Below are 13874 nucleotides of genomic sequence, written 5' to 3'. Positions count from 1 at the left end.
ATTAGAAAAATTTTAATTTGATAACTGTTGACCACCCCCCCCAAAGTAAATGTCACCCTTACAATCTTATTATTTAAATATATGTTTCTGTATATTAGTAAGAAACAGAAATTTCCAACTCAGCTGTTTTTTAAACTTTGGTTTCTGTTTGGCTGTGCTGGGTCTTCGCTGCTGTGAGGGTCTCTCTCTGGCTGTGGCGAGCAGGGGCTGCTCTTAGGTTGCAGGGTGTGGGTTTCTCGTTGCTGTGGCTTTTCTTGTGGAGCCCGGGCTCTAGGCTGTGCGGGCTTCAGGAGCTGCAGCACGTGGGCTCTGTTGTTGCAGCTCCCGGGATCCAGAGCTCAGGGCCAGGCGTTGTGGTGCATGGACTTAGTTGCTGCTCGGCATGTGGGATCTTCCCGGACCAGGGATTGAACCCATGTCTCCAGCATTGGCAGGAGGATTCTTTAACCACTGAGCCACCAGGGAAGCCCTTCTCCCTCAGCTTATCCACTTCCATTCTGGGGAGTCTTTAAAAAGCAATGATTTCCTGGGTCCTTCCTTAAACCTTAAACCTGGACTTCCTTGGTGGCTCAGACAGTAAAGTGTCTGCCTACAATGCAGGAGACCCAGGTTCGATCCCTGGGTTGGGAAGATCCCCTGGAGAAGGCAGTGGCACCCCACTCCAGTACTCTTGCCAGGGAAATCCCATGGACAGAGGATCCTGGTAGGCTACAGTCCATGGGGTCGCAAAGAGTCAGACACAACTGAACGAATTCACTTCACTTCACTTCCTTAAACCTACAGAGATGGAATATTCTGGAGAAAGAGTCAAGAATCCTTAAAAATACTCTCGTCCAGTGACTCCTGTTGTACAGACAGGTGTGGGAAGAAGTGAAGAAGTGGATTGAGGTACTTATCATAGTGATAAGTACCCTATTTGATCCATTTTCATCCAGGGCTTGGTGCATAGCAGCACACAGTCAGTGCTTAATCAGTGATCTTTAAACTGCAAGAGGCTAGGAGTTGGACAGACCTGGGTTTGAGTCTAAGCTCTGCCGCTTCCTGTTTACCCCAGGCGGGTGACTTCCTTTTCATCTGGGAAATCAGGATGATAATGTGCACAAGAACAGGGCCAAGGGCAGGCAGTCGGAGGACAGGGTGAGTCCCTGGTGCTCCTGTTTCAGTTACTTACGGGCAGCCGGAAGCCTCCTTCAAGCACTGGCCTTACCCTGCGGCCACAGGTCTTCCGGTACTGCCTGCAGGCTGTGTGCACAGAAAAAGCTACAGACACCGGCCCTGCTGGGATCGATCCCGTCACTGCCTGCCTGTGGCTGGATTGATCCGATACCTGCTTGATATCTGCAATTAGGAGACCGACTGAAGCTAATTTCCAGCTTGACCTGCCACCCCGCTCCCGAGGATGGTGCGGGAGGTCGCCTTCAAGGAAGGCGAGAGACTAGAGAGCGCTTGCAGAGACAGGGGAGGGCGTTCCGTGGGGGTGGGAGTGTGTGTGTGTCTCCTGCCACCTTCACACACAGGGAGCTGGGACCTCCTTCCCTCCCTCTTACTGTGCTGGGTTGATGCCTGCCCTTCCCAGTCCTTTTCTGTCTGGTGTCGATGGTCATCGTTTTTGTGGACGTCTTCTTGAACAGGGGGACTTTGGCGAGCTTAGGGGAGGGTCAGCACAAGCATCAGCCAGCTTTTGTGTCTGCACTGTGTGGCCTCCTTCTTTTGCAAGAACGGGGTAGGCTTGTGTCGCTTCAGGGATTTGGTTTCCAGCTGAGATCTCTGGGAGAACTCCAGAGACAATTCTTGGAGTGGGGAGAGGTGGAAAAGAGTGCCCTGCTCTGGGTTGCCTATTTTGGGGCTTAGTTGTTCTAGGAATTGAGGCTCTCTAAGTTTGTTTCTTTATCTGTAAAATGGGATGTGCCGAGTTGCTTGCAACCCTAAGGACTGTAGCCCACCAGGCTCCTCTGCCCATGGGATTCTCCAGGCAAGAATACTGGAGTGGGTTGCCATGGCTTCCTCCAGGGGATCTTCCCAACTCACGATTCGAACCTGTGTCTCTTATGTCTCCTGCACTGGCTGCTGCTGCTAAGTCACTTCAGTCGTGTCTGACACTGTGCGACCCCAGAGACGGCGGCCCACCAGGCTCCCCCGTCCCTGGGATTCTCCAGGCAAGAACACTGGAGTGGGTTGTCATTTCCTTCTCCAATGCATGAAAGTGAAAAGTGCAAGTGAAGTCACTGAGTCATGTCCAGAGGGTTCTCTACCACTAGTAAAATGGGATAATGATATCTATTTTACAAAGGGGTGAGGATTCAGTGAGCTAACAGGAAAAGAAGCTCATACAGTCCTTGAAATATAGAAGCTGCTCAATGAAAGTGGAAGTCAAAGCCGCTCAGTTGTGTCCAACTCTTTGCGACCCCATGGACTATACAGTTCATGGAATTCTCCAGGCCAGAACACTGGAGTGGGTAGCCGTTCCCTTCTCCAGGGCATCTTTCCAACCTGAGGATCGAATAAATGGTAACTATTGTGGGTGTTAATTTTTTCTCCGTTCCTCCTCTGTTCTGACTCTCCCCTCATTTTAAAGTATCTGCAATCATGTCGTGTCTTGCAGTCTGTATGCACACTTTACGTGTGCTATTTTGCTCCCTTCCTCCACCAAGAACTGTTCTTAAATCAGCGATGACTCTTATGACTAAGAGTTTCTCAGACCTGAGAAAATGTAGCGGCAGAGTTCTGTTTCCCAGCCCTCAGTTGGATTAAAGTGATACACAGGTTTGTTTGGCCAATAACTCTTTTTTTTAAAAGGGGAGATTGCTGCTGCTGCTGCTAAGTCACTTCAGTCGTGTCCAACTGTGTGCGACTGACCCCATAGACGGCAGCCAGCAAGATGTAAAACATGTGTTCATAGCTAATGAGCAAAATGAAGGTGGCGTTAAAGAAAGGGGAAATTTTGCAGAAAATTAGGCAACTCTGTAAATCTTCTCAAGGAGCAAAGGATTTAGGAACTTCTCTGATCTGGGCATCTCCAGGACCTGTGTTTCTTGCTGCATCCTACTCACCCCCCTGCCTCTTTAGAGCAGCCCATCTCCTCCTGTGGGGTTATCTGTCCTACAGGCCCTAGTAGAGTCTGAAGGATGAGGTGTCTGCCAATTTGTGGCCAGTATCTTGGCTCCCCACACACAGGCCAGTGTATAAACACACTCAATTAAAATTTAAAAAAAATAAAGCTTAATTCCTAAGACATTAGGAAATAGCAAAATGAGGTGTAGTTCTGGCCCATCCATTCATAACGACCACATAGGAATTTGAAGATGTCTTAAATCTTCCTTGTTTGCGTGTGTGCATGCATGTGGGCTGTGCAATTAGGAGACCGGATATTCCTAAGAGAATCTCCTATTGGAATCACTCCAGAGAATTAGCACCTTGCTGCCGGCATCCAGCAGCCAAAGGAAGCTTGCAAGCCTGCTGTGGGTTCCAGGTGCTAGGCTGTGAGTGGCATCCTTCTGGGGTCTTGCCTTTGATGTCCTCATTTTCAGCAGGGTAGGAAGCGGACGGTGCTTTCACCAGAGTGAAGCCCTGTAGGCTGATGATGCAACTCTTACTGATTCTTCCACCACCGCCTTAGCTAGGTGCTGACACTTGTTGAAGGCTTGCTGTGTAGCAGGTATTTTGCTCAACATGTAACTTGCAATTCCTAATTTGATTCTCATGGTATTCCCATTAGAGAAATTCTGTATCATGAACAGCATTTTGCAGATGAGGAAATAAAATACCAGAAGCCTTGGGTTTTGATTCCCAAGTCAGCCTGATGCCACTCGCCCGAGTTTTCTCTGTCAAGATCACTGCCTCTGGTAGCCCGGATAAGGGTGCTGAGTATGTGGGTAGATGTGCTGGGAGGGGTCTGGGGGCTCCTGAGCTGTGAGTGTTCCGTCTGAGCCTGGCTCTGCCCTGGGTAGTCCCTGCCTAGATTTCTCTAAGGGGTGCTCAGCACGTGACTCCAGGAAGCACCAGGCACATCTTGGTCTATGGCAAAAGACGGCACACTTGTAAAAGGCCAGATGCTATTTTTGGCTTTGCAGGCATTACAATCTCTGTTGCAAATACTCACCTCTCCTGTTGTGGTATGAAAGCTGCCACTCGTAGATGAATGGACAGGGCTGTGTGCCATTGACAAAACCAGGTGACAGGTTGTAGAGTGCTGACCTCGGGTCTGTGGCAGTCAAAGGGTTGACAGTCACAGACAACCGGGTGGAGGATGCCCCTCTGGAGGGGTTCACTGAGTGAGCCCTGCTTTTTGATGACTGGAGAATACTTCTGAGGGGGAGAGAATGGTCAGCTGGATTGAATGAAGCTTGTGAGTGTGTGTGTGTGTTTTAGGGCTTGGAGATGGAGGCGGTGGGGAGTATGTATATGTGTACTCGCATAAATCAATCACATTGCGTATTAAAACCATCCTGGTTTCATAATCCTTATGAAAACAAAAGCAAAAATGTCAGCATTGTCAGGAGGGCCTTGCAGGTGGGGGAGGATGGTGTAACTCAAGGGCTCCCCGAGTTTCAGTTGTCTTTGGTGGGAGAGGGGTTCCCTGTGGTCACTGAAACACTGATCCCAGGGATGCGCTATTCCTCCCTTTAAAGCTTAGGTCCCAGTGCAGGCAAACATCTTCCTTAGTCCTTCTCGACGCAGCCCAAAGATGCAGAGATTCAAGATTTTGAGTGCATTCAGAGGAAACCAAAGGAAAAAAATGCATTTAAGACCCCAAATAGCACATGCAGATTCTAACCCTACCCCAGCCAGCTTGTCCTCATGGGTCTCCGAGTCTCTCCTATTTTATACTCTCTTCTGATACCTTCTAATTAAGTCTTGCTTCAGGCCCAGGGGTACCGCCCTCCCTAGGTCATCCCTGGTACATAGGGTTTGTCATTACAAATGACCTACCAAGGGGATCTCATTCTCAACATCCAAAGGAGGGCCCACAGACATGAGATGCCAATTAGCTTGACATGAATTAAAAAAAAGCATTGTAAGTAGCACAAGGAAAATACAGAACATGTAGAAAGAAAGAAAATAAAAATCAGGTGTAGTCCTTCCATCCAGGGAGGACACCGCACGTGCTGGAGCGTCGTTCACCGTGCCCTTTCAGCAACGTGCTCCTTGTCTTTCTTGAAACCACAAGTATAAATCCACACAACAGTGATGACCGTGCAGTAATAGAAGGGTCATTCCGTCCAAGCAGAATCAGCGCTAGGAGATGTTCGGTGAGCGGGGACTGGAGGGGAGAGAGACAGCAGGGCCGTGCAGGGCGGTGCTTGCAGGGGGCTGTGCCTCTGCTGCTTTGTGGGCGCTTTGCAGGGGAACCGGTGAGGAGGGGGCGGGCTGGGAGTGCACAGCTGTCTGAGGGGCCCTCGCCTTCTCTTCCCTTGGAAGGGAGGCAGCAACTGTGCTGCCAATGGAGATGGGCTCGGGGTGGGCACTGGGGCCGCCTTCTCATTCTCTGCAGCTGCCCGTCCACCCTGGTCAATGATGCTTGTCCATCACTGCTGAGATCCAAGTCCAGCCATGTGCGAGGGGAACATCTGTTCCCGAGGCTGCAGGGCCCTGCAGTCCTGAAGCCAGAGTGACCGCAGGAGCCGAGCATGGGATCAGTAGTAGTGTGTGTGCTGTGGGCGTGGAGAGCAGGTGCTGAGGGTGCCACGTGGGAGGGCACGCTGGCTGGTGCCATTGAGGGCCCTGCCTCTTACCCTCTCAGCAGCTGGCATAACCGACCCACTGGATGCTGGGGCTCATGGGTCCCCTGGGGCAGGGTCTGGCAGAGGGATGTTGGCACTGGCTCTCCTTGGGAGCTGAGCAGGCGGTGGGTAGAAAGTGGAGCGTAGAAGGTGTTTGTCTCCTGATCTCTGTGCCACTCGGCGTCGGCGGTGGAACAGAGGATGAGTTTCTCCTGGTGCCGCATTACAAGGGCTTCATGGACCGCTTATGAGCCTCAGAGACCAGGTGTTCACAGCACGACCTGCTTCCGTCTCTTTCATTAGTTCTCCTCCAGTGCCGCATGGACAGCACAGGGGATGAGAACCTGTGCTCTGGAGTTGAACTAAAGTGGGTTCAAACACAAGCTCCTGTGTGCACTGGCCGTGTGACCTTGCGCAAGAGATGAAATCTCTCTGTGCCTGTTTCCAGCCTTGAGGACGAGGATAACAATGCCTGGTTTGGGATGTGCAGGAAGGGTAAGTGGAATTAATCACCCAGCCGCATCTGCAGCTGCCAGTAGGGTATGTGTTCATTGCTTCCTTTCTCTCTTGATTTTGTTCACATCTACCGACTCTTTGAGGTACCCAAGGCATCTGCCATTCAGGAAACGATCAAGGTCAGTGGCTTTAAGCTCCCTGGTTGATCCGGTGATGGCCATCTGGTCACTACCACTCACTGTTAACGCTGGTGGCCTATTTCCCAGGCCTTAAGGGTATGAGAGTGCTGGAAGGTCACGTGGATGGCCATGACCTGTTTCCCTTCCTGCTGCTTGACTTTACCTGTTAGCCGGGACCTCAGCCCTGTAGAGTCCCGCCATGCTTGAGGGGAGTGGCTGGGGGCAGGGGTCTTGATCTGTGGTGTCAGAGCTGGTCTGCAGTCTCAGAGCTCTGTGGCTGTTTCTGGTTCCCCTGAGTCCACAGGCTCCCTCACCAGGCTCCCCCACTGTTTGCTGGTGGATGCCACCACCTTCCCAAGGTCTCTTTCCAGGGCTGTCCATCCTTTCTCTGAAAGTTCTTGGGCCATCAAGGCTGTCCCCTCTCTGCTGAAGCATGCCTTGGTGGGAGTAGGTAAGTAAGTAAGTGTTAGTCGCTCAATGGTGCCTGACTCTTTGCGACCCCATGGACTGCAGCCCACCAGACTCTTCTGTCCATGAGATTTTCCAGGCAAGGATACTGGAGTGGGTTGCCATTTCTTTCTCCAGGGGGTCTTCCTGACCCAGGGATTGAACCTGGGTCTCCTGCACTGCAGGCAGATTCTTTACTGACTGAACTATGAGGAAAGCCTACAAGGAGTAGGGTAAGAGCTGAGAATTTCTTTGGATGTAATTTTGGGGTCACCCTCAGCTGGGAGATAGTGTCCTAAAGCCATTCTGCATCTCAGCTCTTTTCTTGAGATGTCTCTCTTCACTTTTTTATTTCCAACATCCCCACCGTCATCCCTGGACTTGAGACCTGGTCCCTTGGAGGACTGGCTGGGACTAGGTCTGAGAGCTGGACTGGATTTCATCCCTTCTTCCTGACCCTGGGCTTCTATGGATTTCAAGCTCCTCAGACCTCACAGAGAGGCTCTGGCAGGCCTGCCCCACTGGGCTCTGTGCCAGGCCCAGATGCCCCAGCTCTGGAGGGAAGGCTTCATGCCCACATGATTATTTACCATTTGCTTGGAGACTGTCATGGGTCATCTGGCTTTCTCTTTTCCAACTCAATAATCCTGTTTCCTACAACTGTCCTCTCGTGTACTTTGTCATACTCTTGTGATCCTTTCAATTCAGCTGGGATTTTCCTGGAGTAGGGGCTCAGTTTTGGTCCTGGAGACAGTCTGAGCCATGCTGAATAGCACTGGAGATTGCAGCATCTCCTGCATGCCTTGTGCTTTGTATTAGGTGACTTTTATGGGGATATGCCCTGGCCTGGAGGCTTCTCTGGAGTCATGGGGGTATTCCTCAGGGGCAGCAAAGCTCTTTTCATCCCTCCTCCCCACCAGCCCAGATGGCCTTCCCTTCCCAACTAGTGATAATGCAGGCTCGCCCTGGGGATCACCCTCCCTCCTCTGAAGGCCAGTGGTCAAGGTGTGGTCTGAGGACCACCTCTAGGGTCATCCTGGCATTCTTGTTAAAAAAGCGGAGTCCTGAGTCCTTCCTAGACTCATCATCTTTGTATCCTTTCAGCACTTTAGGCATGGCGCATGGTGGGAAAATGTATAAGCTCTTCAGGGCCTTTTGTAAACATTTGAACCCCAAGGTGGGGAAAAAATAATGGCCACAATACATAAAAAGGAAATTGCAAAATCAAAATTAATAAATGTTTAATTAAATGTCTAGAAAATACAGCTATGTCAACACATGAACCACAAGTCAATTCACAGTCACGTATAAATGATAAATAATCATTTATAGTGAGAGGCTTTTAATATGCTCCTTGTGAAGTAACAGGCGTATGATGCCTCCGTTCAGCTCTTTGGAATCTGAATCTGTGGGGTGGGGCCGGCATTCTGCATGTTTGTCAGGGTCGCCAGGTGACTCCCAAGAGTGGAGGCTTCCTGGCCTTCCTGAGATCGCCTCGCGCTGATTGAGAGGGTGAGTATTGAGGGACGAGAGCTGTCTGCTGGAGGGTGGCAGTTCCCAAACCTAGGTGATCAAAAGAACCTCCACGGAAATTAAAAATAAAAACACTGTGACCTGGGCCCCCTCCGGGCCTGTTCGATAGGCTCATCTGGGGTGGAGGCTGGGAATCTACATTTTTAAAAGTTCTGGTGGTGGTGGGGTACCTAAGGATTACATAGCTAGATTTGAGAGCCATCAGAATTAAGGGAAGTAACCAGACGAATGCGTCTCAAACTTCGATGTGCACAGAGATCAGCCAGAGAGCCCATGAAGCCTTGGGTTTTGACTCGGCCGCCCTGGGTTGGAGCCCCACGTTTTGCATTTGTAACAAGCTTAGCAATGCTGCCTCTGCTTGTTCATAAGCTACATCAAGGGTTTGAGCATCAAGGACCCTGACTGCAATCTTGGTTTAGCTACTTACCACATATGAAAGCTTCAAATGTTTTAGTAACATCGGAAAGCCCTGGAAAAGAGATTGCAATCAGCTTACCCCGAGGGCCTGGAGTTTTAAGACAGGTCTCTTGGGTGGTGGGGTTTGGATGGTTCATTTCCCTCTTCTTGGCTCACCCCTGGATTACAGTGATCTCCCCAAGGCCAAGGCCACCCTGTGGACTACCTGGATTTTCCAAATTACAGTCAATAGAATCTGATTTGTGGCTGTTCTTTTTCTCCTGGCTTTTTTATTTCCCAGAGAAACACTTAGGATGTGATTAGATACTGTTCTTCAGAGATTGGTCCTCTTGGAAATTCTATGAGCTCTCTAGTATCCTTTACCAAATTGCTATTCTTCTTAAATTAATCAGAGTGGATTCTGTTGTTTGCAGTCAAGAACCCTGACTACTATGCGTGTGAAGGCATCAAGGCTCCAAGCTGCAGAAAATGTTAGAGATGGCTGCCCTACCCACAGCCTGTGCTCCATCAGGCAGCTAGGAATGTCAAGTTCTCCTTTGTCCTCCAAATGCCTCTACAGTTTATTTCTCTTTATTGTGCATGTGTTTGTTTCCTCTTGAAAATTTAATTGAAAGCCTCTTGAGGGTGGGATTTGTTGTTGTTTAGTCACTAAGTCCTGTTCAACTCTTTTGCGACTCCATGGACTATAGCCCACCAGTCTCTTCTGTCTGTGGGATTTCCCAGGCAAGAATACTGGAGTGTGTTGCCATTTCCTTCTCCAGGAGATCGTCCCAACACAAGGGTTGCACCTGAGTCGCCTGCTTGGCAGGTGGATTCTTTACCACTGAGCCACTTAGGAAGTGCTGAGGGCAGGCTTGAGTGTTCTTATATATCTTCATTCAGGTATTCAATCAATACACATTCATTGAATGCCAACCATGTGCCTTCCAGGTAGCAGCTGTCTTAGCCTGGGTTTCCTAGAAAGCAGAACCTGAGACAAATAGCTTACGTGGGAGTCCTTTATTGAGGAGTGATCCCGGGGGGCAGGAGTGAGGAACAGGAAAAGCAAAACAAGGGAGGTGGGGGTGTCCCAACAAGAGTCATCACTGAGTTGGTTACAGCTATGAGTATCTGGGTGACAGACAACGCAGGACATCTGAGAAGCCATGTGAAACATATGCCAGGACCATCTGTCCAGGGTGGGCAAGGAAGAAGGATGTATCCATCCACTTCTATATTCCATGTGTATTCGTTTTCTTGGGCTGCCATGACAAATTACCACAAAAAACAGAAATTTATCCTCTTACAGTTTTGAAGCTAAAAGTCTGAAATCAACTAGTTGACGAGCAATTCTCCATCTGAAGGCTCCCAGGAAGCATCTTTCCTTGCTGCTTCTTAGCTTCTGTGGTTGCTGGCATCCTTAGCTTTCCTTGGCTTGTAGCTGCTTCATTCTAATTTCTGCTGTTTCACGTGGCCTTCTTCCCTTTCTGTGTCCAAGTCCTTCTTTCCTTATAAGGACTCTTGTCATGGAACATGGGAACCACCCTAATTAAGTACATCCTTTTCCTAACTTGGTTATGTCTGCAAAGACCCTATTTCAAATAAGATAGTGTTTATAGGTATTGGGGTGAAAGGGGAAAAACTCTGTTTTTCCCAGGACTCATGGGCTACTCAGACGGTAAAGCGTCTGCCTGCAATGCGGGAGACCCGGGTTTGATTCCTGGGTCAGGAAGATCCCCTGGAGAAGGAAATGGCAAACCACTCCAGCACGCTTGCCTGGAAAATCCCATGGGTGGAGGAACCTGAAAGGCTACAGTCCATGGGGTCACAAAAAGTCGGACACGACTGAGTGACTTCACTTTAACTTTCACATGGGCTGCTCTCAGTACTTCGCTTCTGACACCAAATATTTGGTGTTTTGTTCTCACACCAAGCAATTCTGCAAAACTACCTGGGTGTCCTCAGTTTTACTCAAGTCTGACACGATCTGCAGATAGCATTGGATCCCACATAAGGGTTCAGTCCTGCAAGACTGCTCCCACTTCAGATGTCAATCACGAGTCCAGGTTGTCACCTGGACTCGTGATTGGCCAGCTATGAACTGGAGGTCCCTACAGCTCCTTCCTCAGCCTCAGTAATGAACTAGAGGGGCTCAAAGAACTCAGGAAAGCAGAGTACTTACTAGACTACCAGCTGACTATGAAAGAGCAGTACTCAGGAATAGCCGGATGGAACAGGTGCACAGCGTAAGGTACAGGGGAGGGTGCCGTGTTTCCTGCCCTCTCTAGGCATGCCACCCTCCTGAAACCTTCAAGAGTTCACCACCCTGGAAGACAGCACTTTGGGGATCTTTATGGAGGCTTCTTTACTTAGGCTGCTGCTGCTAAGTCACTTCAGTTGTGTCCGACTCTGTGCGACCCCATAGATGGCAGCCCACCAGGCTCCCCCGTCCCTGGGATTCTCCAGGCAAGAACACTGGAGTGGGTTGCCATTTCCTTCTCCAATGCATGAAAGTGAAAAGTGAAAGTGAAATCGCTCAGTCGTGTCTGACCCTCAGCCACCCCATCGACTACAGCCTTCCAGGCTCCTCCATCCATGGGATTTTCCAAGCAAGAGTGCTGGAGTAGGGTGTCATTGCCCTCTCCGCCTTACTTAGGCATGATTGATTAAATCACTGGCTATCAGTGATTTAACTCAAACATTAGCCCCACTCTGCTCCCTGGAGGTCTTGGGGGGTGAGTGGGTGCGGCTGGAAGTTCCAACCCTGTAATCACAGAGTTGGTTTCCCTGACAACCAGCCCCTATCCTGAGGCTGTCCAGGAGACCCCAGCCCGCCAGTTATCTCATTAGCACACAAAAAGACACTTAGGACTTTGGAAGATTCCAAGGGGTTTAGGAGCTATGTGCCAGGGCGTATGTATCTCTTAGGTCACAGTGGTTAAAACTTCAGTATAGCTTTTTGTGGGATGCAGTTCAACCCACAACACCACAGCTAAAGGTTCTCCCCAACGTGCTAGCTCCACTGTAGTTCCAGGTTGCATTTACATGGGGCCAAGGCTTGGCGAGAACAGAGGGGCCTTAGGGTGGTAAGTGAGGAGTAAGATATGGGCCTAAGGTGGATGGACTGTCAGGCTGTATCCGTAGGAGCCTGTCAGAAGTCACAGTGACTTGTTGGCTGCAATTGGGGCTAGAACAAGAAGAAAGGCCAAAAGGATTTCAAGTGCTGCAAAGAAGGTGTCCTGCCCGCCAATGATAAGGCTGGAAGCCGGCGTTCAGCCCTTTATGTGCCAGATCCTGTGCTAAATAAATCAGATTTAAATTTTACAACAACCCCACGAAGGAGGTGCTATTATCCTTATCTTACTGATGAAGAATCTGAAGTTCAACAGGTGTGTCTTACTCAAGGTTAAACCTCCCCTGTAAGCTTCATAGAAACAGACTGTTGTAGCCTCAGCAGCTAGAAAAAGTTCTGGTATACAGCTGGTGCTCCATAAATGTTTGCTTACTGCTTAAATGATGGAGCTGCAATTTGAATCCGGGTTGTCTGATGCCCAGGTCTGTGCCTTTAACCTGACTAAGGGAATGTGTGATGATCAAAACAGAGAGATGTCCTCCCTTTCATCAGCTACAACCCCATACTAGGAGACACACTTAAAAAAGTAATTCTAAATATTCAGTCCGAGGTTGGCCCTTTCTCGAGTGACAGGCAAGCAGTAGGTACTGTGCACACACTTGATGGGTTGGTGCTGGGCTCACATGTCACAGGGTTTGCACTTTCTGCTTGGTCTGGCCCATCCTCAGCAACTGCACTTTGGTCTCTTCTGCAAAGGCCAGGCTTTGCCTGCCAGTTGTATTTCATGACACTAATAAACATTCACACCTACGTGGAGCATTTAGACAGAAAATGGAGCCTAAAAGCTCCATGCAGCAACGTGCTTCCTCTCCTGCAAGCTGGGGGAACATTAAGTGAAACACATATGCTGCGGAAACAGGCTGCACCATTATTGGACCTGATGCATACTCACTCTGACCAATCTATTTTTATTTGAAGCACTTACCTTGCATGAAACCAAGCATAATAACTACAGTCAATAGAGATGTATTTGTTTTTATTTAAACTCATAAATGTGCTAACGCCAATAAAGATTTTTTTTTCCCTTTGAAAAGTGAGACGTGTATGGAGGAGATGGAAATTTACACATCCATCAAGCCACGAAGGCCCATTTTCTCAGAAACCATTTTTTGAATTGCCAGTGATTTATGGTGGCAGACTGAAGACTGAGTCGGTGAGGCTGGGAGAAGGAGAGGGAGAAAACCCTTCAATGTAGTTAATTTATTTCACTCCATTTAAAGAGCAGAGGACTGGAGAGTGGAGACTGGAGGACAGAGGTGAGTTATCTGAGTGAGAGTTGGGTCCTCGGAATAGGAAGGCAGTTGGATGCTCATTGTCCTCATTTTTGTTCAATTCTACTTTGGGAATTTGGCAATCAGATGGAGCGGTGAGAGTAACCTGACCTTAGAAGGCCTAGATTTGCTACTCTGCAGCCATGCCACTGTGACATGGGTCATGGGCTTCCTCATCTGCAAATGGGACATCAATTTTGGCTTTGCTTGGTGGTTAAGAGCACTGATTCTCTAGAGCCAGACTGTTGGACTTAGATCCTGGCTCTGGTGCCCCCACGTACAGCCGTGTGGGCTAGGCAAGTTACCTCTCTAGGCTCTGGTTTGCTCCTTCATCTGTGGGGGATGCTAATACTACAGACCTGTGATATTGTTGTTTATAACAAGAAATATGTGTTTGATCTTTGTCCCATTTCCAGCAGAGAGTTCCTAAAACCCTTGGAAATTCCTATGTGATGAGAGCTGGAAAGGTGTCTTTTGTTATGTTAATGGAGTGACTTTTGGAAAGCTCCTAGGTAACCTAATGGGGGCTGTTGCCAGGGGTCCCAGACATGTGATTGGAGGTGTAGAACTTTCAATCTTACCTCCTGACCTCTGAGAGGGGAGAGGGGCTGGAGGTAAAGTTAATCATTAATGGCCAATGACTTAATCAACCATATCCAAGTAATGTGTGTGTGCAAAGTCACTTCAGTTGCGTCTGAATCTTTGCAACACTATGGACTGTAGCTGCTCTGTCAATGGG

At 49.2% G+C, this 13874-nt stretch overlaps 1 pseudogene; it reads right to left on the bottom strand.

Moving 5' to 3' along the window:
- The window catches only part of LOC138074139 (cyclin-dependent kinase 1 pseudogene), a 41362-nt pseudogene extending 35418 nt beyond the window's left edge, over window positions 1-5944 (bottom strand).
- Window positions 5945-13874: the final 7930 nt, after the last annotated feature.

This window comes from Capricornis sumatraensis, chromosome 2 (genome assembly GCF_032405125.1).
Source record: "Capricornis sumatraensis isolate serow.1 chromosome 2, serow.2, whole genome shotgun sequence".
NCBI lineage: Eukaryota > Metazoa > Chordata > Mammalia > Artiodactyla > Bovidae > Capricornis > Capricornis sumatraensis.
Note: the sequence above shows the minus strand (reverse complement) of the source record. Positions and strands in the feature narration are given on the sequence as shown.